The sequence below is a fragment of the Sarcophilus harrisii genome, chromosome 2 (assembly GCF_902635505.1).
Source record: "Sarcophilus harrisii chromosome 2, mSarHar1.11, whole genome shotgun sequence".
In the NCBI taxonomy this organism is placed as follows: domain Eukaryota; kingdom Metazoa; phylum Chordata; class Mammalia; order Dasyuromorphia; family Dasyuridae; genus Sarcophilus; species Sarcophilus harrisii.
Genome location: NC_045427.1, coordinates 288,576,214 through 288,585,380, shown reverse-complemented (window position 1 = coordinate 288,585,380; position 9,167 = coordinate 288,576,214).

Sequence of the window (9,167 nt, the reverse complement as noted above, 5' to 3'; positions counted from 1 at the left end):
AACAGAAAAGGTAAGAGAAGAAAGAATTGGAAAAAGACAAGTGTAAATTTTTGAATGCTGAGTTGGCTTTCTGTATCTCCTTTCCCCTTTTCTCTTGAAATCCTTCCCAGGTAAATCTACCTTACAAAGGTACCCAACACAAAAGTCTCTCAATCACAAGTAAATTCTTCCTTCATGTTCATATAGGACATGGAATGTCCTTTAGAAAAACTGACCCAGACTTGAGGAAAAGTAGAGTTTAAATGTATTACATCTATTTCTTCCAACTGAAAAAAGAGATTTTTGATACCATTAGGCTCCTCTCATGTGACAATTAACTGAAACTGAGTTTATTCCATCTTAGATTTACAAGAAAGGAGGTTCACTGGTCATTCAAAAGCTGACTAGAATTTTCCCAGTTGTATGGCAAGGACGACCAATCCAAATTCTTTCTCCCTCCCTCCCTGAAAAAGTAAGCAATCCAATATATGTTATATGTATATTTGATACATGATATCAAGGATGCCTCCATTGTCTGTCTTCATAAAGGAAAATAGAGTGTCCTATGACAATCATGGGCTTGGGGTGGGGTGGGAGGCCCTCTCCTTTAGTCATTGCCAGCAAGATTCTTGTCAGAGTCCTCCTTCATAGAGGTTAATCTTTCTGGAAGAAGGTCTGGAAGATGGTTGCATATATATGAGAGTCAGTGTGGCTTGATTAAAAAGTCAAGGAACAGTGAATATGATGTGTGCTGCCTGACAATTCCAAGAAAAATTCCAGGAGCAAAACAGAGGTCCATACCCAACCTTTGTGGATCTGACCAAGGTTTTTGATTCTATCAATCATGATGGTCTTGGAATATCATGGCTTAATTTGGTTAACTAGAGAAATTAATCAGTATTGAGTCGGTTTCATGACAGCATGCTGGCATGAGTTCTAGGTAAGGGATGATTCTCTCAGGCTCTCCTAAATACCACAAAGAATAGATCTGGTTTCTGCTACATGTGCTAATTTTGGTCTGGAAATGAACAATAAGAAAACAAAGATTCTCTAACAACTACGTTCTAAATGTGGAACCATCAGTTACAGCAAATAGAGAATTTTGTTTATTTATTTAAAACAAGTACAAAATACAAAAAGAATACAAAAAAATACTACCATGCATACATCAGAACATAAGAGAATTCAAAATAAGAGAAAATAAATTTCCATTTCAAGAAAGCCTATATATATTTATGTTCAGAGATGTCTATCTTTTTGCTTCCATGTAGGCTTTCTTTTGTTCTCTGCTGCATACTTTTTACTTTCTTCTTTTTCCCCCTTTCCTCCCCCTTATGTCCCCAAGAAAGCTACAATTGCTTTCGAATATTCTTTCCATCCATATCATAAAGTCTCTTATTTGTGTTTATTTTTCCCTAAAACATAGTAGGTACTTAATAAATTCTTTGGCTTTTTTTATATTTTATTTCTCCCCCAATGAGACTTCAAAACGTTTTTTCTACTTTTTTTTTTAAGTTTTGGATTCCAAATTCTTTCTTCCTCCCTCCCTAAAGAAGTAGTCTAATCTATGTTATACATATGCAACCATGTGAAACATTTCATATTAGTCATTTTGTTCCAGGGAGGAGAAAGATAGACATAGGCAGAGAGACAAGACAGAGACAGATAGATGAGACAGAGACCAATAGACAGAGAGAATGCTTCAGTCTATATTCAGATAATATCAGCTCTTCCTCTGGAGAATGACAGCATGTTTCATCATTATGTTTACTTATTAATATAAACTTTTAAGTAATTTGAGTCTGTGGAACCAGCTTTGGAAATACATATGCAATGATAGTCATACTGCAAAGGGGTACTGGAAATTATTTATGGGAGAATGGAATTACCATTTGAGCCAGGAAAAATAGAAATGTATTCAAGGTTTATAAAGTAATTTTAGTATTTAAGCTTTAAGTATCATCCTCTCTACAAATAAGGAAATTGAGGCTTAAAAATGAATTGACTTCTTTCTCGTAATCTAGTTCATGACTTTCAGAGACAGGATCCAAAGTCAGGTTTTCTTTCCACGATACCATGCTGTTTCTAGAAAGGAAAGAGTAGGCTGGGATGACCAGTGCAAAGCAAGGAACTGGGCGTGCTAGTGCTATAGAGTCTCAGCTCAAGCCTTTGGCACTAGTTAGAAGAGATTTTCTGATTTTACTAAGGATTGAGAACAGGTTGCACTATCCATTGTTTTTCAGCCACAGGGATGAATGGATGAATGAATGAATGAATGAATAGAAGGGCTTACTACATGCAAAGCTCTGTGCTAAGTGCTGAGGATACAAATAGAAAAGCAGAAGAAGCCTTTGCCTTTCATAGGAAGATAAGACAATATAGGAATTTTCAATGACCAGTCAGATGGAAAAACTCAGTGGTCCTTAAGGTGCAGTGACAAGGCAGATGGCAATGCATCTCCTTTTGAATCATTTCCATTAGTGATACCATATTATTTTCTGATGTTGAAGCCTATGATGTTATCAAGAAAGTATAGGGTTAATAACTGGTACAATGGGTAAGATAGCATAAACAAGAAAGAATTGCTGAAGCCTAGGTCTGAGACACTCCTAATCCTGTCAGCAGCAGGCTTGAGGCCATCCAGATGCTCAGGCAAGTCAAAACAAAATCAAAAGCAAGCTGTTGTCAGGATGGATGGGGCAGGGACAGTTAGGGGGAGGGAAATAAGCCCTGACAATTCCCACAAAAGCAGCCATCATGCAGCTGTTATAAATGAGTAATTTATGAGTGTGCAATTTCCTGAATGTCTATGATAGAATATAGGATATCACTACAAAGAAAGCACGGGCATATAATGTGCTTTTTTATAATACATTGTGTACAGTTTACTGTCCTCAGAGGTATTGCTTCCTCAACAATCATCAAGATTTAAAATCTGTCTTTCAATGGGTCTCCTCTATGTATTTCTGTAGCTGTTTCAAATTTAACAATACGTATTTTTTCCAACATGGTGTTCAGCCATTTCAGTAGTATCCAACTCCTCATGACCCCATTTGAGGTTTTCTTGGCAAAGATATTGGAGTGATTTGCCACATCCTTTCCAGCTCATTTTGCAGATGAGGAAACTCAGGCAAACAGGGACAAGTGACTTGCCCAAGTCACACAGCTATTAAGTGTCTGAGGCTGAATTTGAACTCAGATTTTCCTGACTCTAGACCCAGTGCTCTATCCGGTTTTTTGGACATAGCTCTCCAAAATGTTTGTAGCATCATTTATTTTTCCCTCTAGTTGCATAATATTTCTACAATTGACAAATTCCTTTTTCCTTTGAGTTTTTTTTTTATTGTTGATCGCAGATTGATTGCAGATGATCACTAGCATTCATTCAGTCTTTTGGTGTGGCAAAATACTTTATGCTTAATATCCCATTTGATCCTCCCCAAAACTCTATAGGCAAATAAGTACTATGGGCATTATTATCATCCCCATTTGAAAGATGAAAAACTTGATATTCAGACTTACCTGTCCATGGTCATATAGTTAGTAAATATCAGAGGCAAGATTTGAATACATATCTTTAGGGACTCCAAAGCCAGGGACTACACTTTCCTTCATGCCTCATTGCTTCATGGGAAATTTACTATATGGCATCAATTCTACTTAAGGAGATTAGCATGACAACCCAAAGCAAGAACTCCAAAAACCTCTATCCTAATGTGACTAATAAATAGCATCATTTTGAGCAAATCACTTAACTTCTTTTTTGACTGACATGCTAATACATTATGAAATATGATTTTGGATTAGATAAATCACTATGTTCTCTTTTGATTCTAATGCATGATATAATAGACAAAGTAATGGATTTGGAGTAAAAAGTCCTATTTTGATATGTGATCATGGGAAAGTCACTTAAACTGTTTTAAAGTCACTTTACTTATTTGTCAAAATTGGAGTACCCACGTCCCTTCTGCCTACCTTACTTGTTTGCTATGAGGACAAAAAGACATATTTCATTTTTAATTATTTCATAATACTAAATATTATATACTTTTATTTTATAGTATTTTTTACAATATCCTATATTATATACTATTATACTTTATAATACTAAAGTAAAATGCAAATACAATGGAATTTTTTTTTTGAGGAAAGGTCTAAATACATAATTTCATTAGTTTAGTCAATGACTAGTAAAGAAATCGTTTCCACCAAAGGAAATCTGAAAATATCAAGCAACTTTTAGTCTTAGAATTGTCTGGAGCACTGAAAGGTTGAATGATTTATCCAGGATCATACAGTCAGTATATATGAGCATTGATGGAGATTATTAAATAGAAAAGCATAGTCCCTCAAACTATAAGAGAATTCATGTGTGTAATACAAATGGACAGTTATGATCTATAGCCCCATAGGTTCCGTGGAGGCAAAAGAATGCAGCAGAAATATAAGGAAATTTCCATTTGATAGTTGTTTGGGTAAGTCAGAATGATGAGGCTGGCCAGCACCAAGCCAAGCTGAAAACTGGCATGAAACCATGTACCTCTTGAGTATAATAAACTGGCTCCATTCTCATTTTCTGGCTCAGCTCTTCAGCTTTGTCTCAGCAATAAATTCTCACAATCTAAAGTCCAAATCTTGTCCTTTACCAGAGCTCCTTCACCTTTAACTTTTCTATGGGTTTTATTCTGATAGAATAAAAGTTTCATGAGAGCATGAATGCTTTCATTTCTGTCTTATACCACCCCCCCAGAACCTAGCACAATACCTGATTCATAGAAGACACTTAATAAATGCTACTTGAATGATCAAGTAATTATTTCCATCTCTGACACTGCTTCCCACCTGTGTTTTTTTCCAGAACATTGATATGTTCACCTGGTACCAGCCAGGACCCAGTGTTGGCTCTGCCCTCTCTCCATGGCTGTATCTACTGGAATTCCATGTTCTTTCCTTCCCAGAATCATTCATATCAGATAACAATTCAAGGTCTACCTGAGAGCTAATGATAATGTTAACAAAAAAATTGATAGATAGATAAAGATAGAGATACAGATCTGGATGTATAGTATATATGTGTGTATGATATATATTATATATATATATATATAACAAATTCATGAGACATGCATTACAATTAGCTTTATTATAAGAGAAATGAACATGCACGTGAAAATCCTATGAGGGTTCAAGAAGCTCACAATCCAAACAGAAGTTTGCATATTAATGAAACCATGACAAAGGGTGGGGGAAATGAATAGCAAGTTCATTCCAAGTGGGAGTGACATGAGAGGAGAAAAAGAGCAGTATAGATGGAGAAGGATGAATCCTCTCTTGAAAGGAAACAGAAAGATGAAAGAAAGGGAGGGGGACATGAATAAGTAAGATGGCAAAAGTGTCGCCCTTTTCCCTTGGAAACTGCTAGACTATTAAGATAGGATAATATGCTTATATATAAGGATTCCAAGTGCACCAACCATTTCTCAGTCTGGTGTGAACTGATCTTGAATCCCAAGGATACACAGCGAGTCCAGCTTTGTGTGTGCAAACACAAATTACGTCAAGCCAAGAAAGATGAAAATGCCTTCAAAATATCACAAAATAGCATCCTGAATAAAGGAATTAAGAACCCCAGAATTTAAATGTTTGCAAAAGATAACACATTCCTCATGGCTTTCTCATTGGGTCCAGAGTACTAAAGTAGGTGCTGAGAAAGAACACAAATAGAACTAATGGTCCTAGACTTAAGGAGTGAGGCAACTTACAAGAGAGAGCTGAGATGCTGGGAATGGTTCTAGGCTCTTTGGACCAGGTGAAGTTCACAGCATTTGGCTCACAGTTGAAAAGAAAATGTTAAAGTACTGCATAAAGGTCATGTATTATTTACAATAGACAACTCAAAGGAGAGAATTATAAGTCACACGTAAGATTACATAACAATAAAACTCATTCTGTATCTAATAGACAGCAGATGTACCCTAAAGTACTTTTTTAATTTTTTAATTTTTTATTTTCCCCAATTACATGTAAAACAACATTTTTGGAGATATACATATACATTCTATTTTTTACATATTTTCATGAGTTATGCTGGAAGAGAAAATCAGAACAAAAGGGAAAAACCACAAGAAAAAAAACAGAAGAAAAAAAGTGTACATAGCATGTGTTGACTTACATTCAGCCTCTATAGTTCTCTCTCTGGATGCAGATATGTTTTTTGGAATTGCCTTGGATCACTGAACCACTGAGAAGAACCAAGCCTATCATAGTTGATCATTGCACAATCTTGCTGTTCCTGTGTACAGTGTTTTCTTGGATCTGCTTGTTTCACTCAGAATGAGTTCATACTAATCTTTCCAGGTCTTTCTAAAATCAGCCTGTTCATCATTTTTTATGGAACAATAAAATATTATTACTTTCATATACCCCTATTTATTCAGCCATTCCCCAATTGATGGGCATCTACTTATTTTCCAATTCTTTGCCAGCACAAAAACTACTACTACAAACATTGTTGCACATGTGGATCCTTTTCCCTCTTTTATGATTTTTTTGGGATACAGGCCCAATAGTGGTACCTCGGGATCAAAGGATAGGCACAGTTTTATAGCTCTTTGGACATAGTTCCACATTGCACTCTAGAAAGGTTGAATCATTTCACAACTTCACTCATATTGTATTAGTGTCCCAATTTTCTCACATCCCCTCCCACATTTGTCATCAGCTTTTTCTGTTATCTTAGCCAGTCTGATAGGTATCAGATGGCACCTCAGAGTTGTTTTGATTTGCATTTCTTTAATCAATAGTGATTTAGAGAATTTTTCAAAAAACTACAGATAGCTTTAATTTCTTCATCTGAAAATTGTCTCTACATATCCTTTGACCATTTATAAATTAGGAAATAACTTGTATTCTTATATATTTGACTCAGTTCTCTTTGTATTTTAGAAAGGAGGCCTTTATTAGAAACACTGGCTGTAAAAAAAATATTTTTTCCACCTTTCTGTTTCCCTTCTAATCTTGGCTGTGTTATTTTGTTTGTGCAAAACCTTTTTAATTTAATGTAATCAAAGTTATCTGTTTTTCATTTCATAATGTTCTTAGGTTTTTCTTTGGTCATAAATTGCTCCCTTTTCCAAAGATCTGATAGGTAAACTATGCCTTGCTCTCCTAATTTATTTACAGTATCACCCTTTATGCCTAAATCATGTACCCATTTTGATCATATTTTTGTATAGGGTGTAAGAGGTAGACCTAGCTGCATTTCTAACATTATTTTCCAGTTTTTCCAGAAATTTCTGTCAAATATTGGGTTCTTATCCCAGAAGCTGGAGTCTTTGAATTTATCAAACAGTAAATTTCTATAGTCATTAATTATTGTGCCATGTAATTATTTTGCTAACTTATTCCACTGATCCACCATTCCATTTCTTACCCATTACTACATAGTTCTGATGATTGCTGCTTTATAATAGAGTTTTAGCACTAATACTGCTAGGATGCCGTCCCTTGTTTTTTGTTTTTTTGTTTTGTTTTGTTTTTTTTCATTAATTCCATTGATATTCCTTGGCCTTTTCTTTTTCCAGATGAATTTTGTTATTATTTCTTCTAACTCCATAAAATAATTTTTGGCAGTTTGATTGCAATGGTACTGAACAAGTAGACAGATTTAGGTAAAATTGACATTTTTATTATATTAACTTAGTTTACTCATGAGAAATGGATACTTTTCCAATTGTTTAAATTTGACTTTATTTGTGTGAAAAGTGGTTTGTGATTGTGTTCATATAGTTTCTGGGTTTTTGATATACTTTTAATATTTCAGTAGATGGATGGTCTCAGTGATGTGATTATCTTGTTAACAAGGGCAGATTATAACTAGTCCATGCCTTCTACTCTCCAGGAATTCTTGTCTGTGTCCCCTACTAAATCCTCCATACAGGACCATTCTGTATGGCTAAACTTTTAATGTTCTATAGATTCCCTCATTATTTGGAAGATCTAGAGATATGTACCTGAAAAGTAATATGAAATGGCGGGCTTAGTATTGTACTGCATCTGTAGTAAGAAGACCTGGTTTTAATTTCTAACTCTACCAGTTACTATCTACATGTTTCTTAAGCTGTGGGTCATGACTATATGGGGTCCTGTAACTGAATGTTGGGGTCATGAATTTATTATTTTTATCAGTAAATATTTGATTTGTATACCTATTTTATATACCTATTTACCTGGGGTTACATGAAAAATTTCTCAGGTGAAAAGGAGTCATGAGTGGGGAAAGTTTAAGAAGGTCTGATTTATATGACCTTAAGAAACATATTTCACTTTTCTTACCTTCATTTTCCTGATCTCTGATATAAAAAGGTTAGACTCCCTGAGCTTCATAGTCCCATAACACTATAAATCTATAATCTACCAACCTCCTTTTCTAAGGATATATTTCTTATATGATATATTTTATGTGATTTTTATACATGCAAATTAACATTGAGAGTAAACTTACATCTGTTTTTTCCTATCATTTATTTTTCCAATGTCCTTTTGCCTCTTCAGAGATTATGGTGTTCCATGATCTATGCCATATAGCATTACTGGGATGTTGGAAAACACACTGATGTAGCAAACATAACTTCCAGAGTTACTCTTTCAAATACAAGTCAGATCCCCAAAGCTCAAGAGCTATATCTTACTAGAGCTCTAGTTAGTCCTGAGACATTTAGAGTATCTTTCCAATACCATTATTCATGAGCCCCCACCAGTGTGTTTCCCCCATGATTATCAGTCAATATCGGAGTTAATTATATTTTAATGGAACAATTAACCAAAATTATGCAGTAAGAAAAATTTCCCCTAAAAGTCTTTAGCGTACTGTCCCAGAAGTACCTACAAAGTCCAGGGTAAAATCGACTTAGACTTAGAAAGCATGTGTGGAAAAAGTCCTTTAATTTCAAGATAATTACCTTAAATATGATATTGCTTTTCTGCTGGGATCCTTATGGAAGCTTAGATCTGATTTTCCTCATCATGTTTAATCAATCCGCAGCATGATTAAAAGTCTACATTCTTTAGTTCTTCCGAGTTCTTCCTCTGGTCAGTTGTGTCTGAGGGCAAGACCAAGGCATTTTCCTCTCCATATTCACACACACACACACACACACACACACACACTGCTTTGCCTGGAAAGC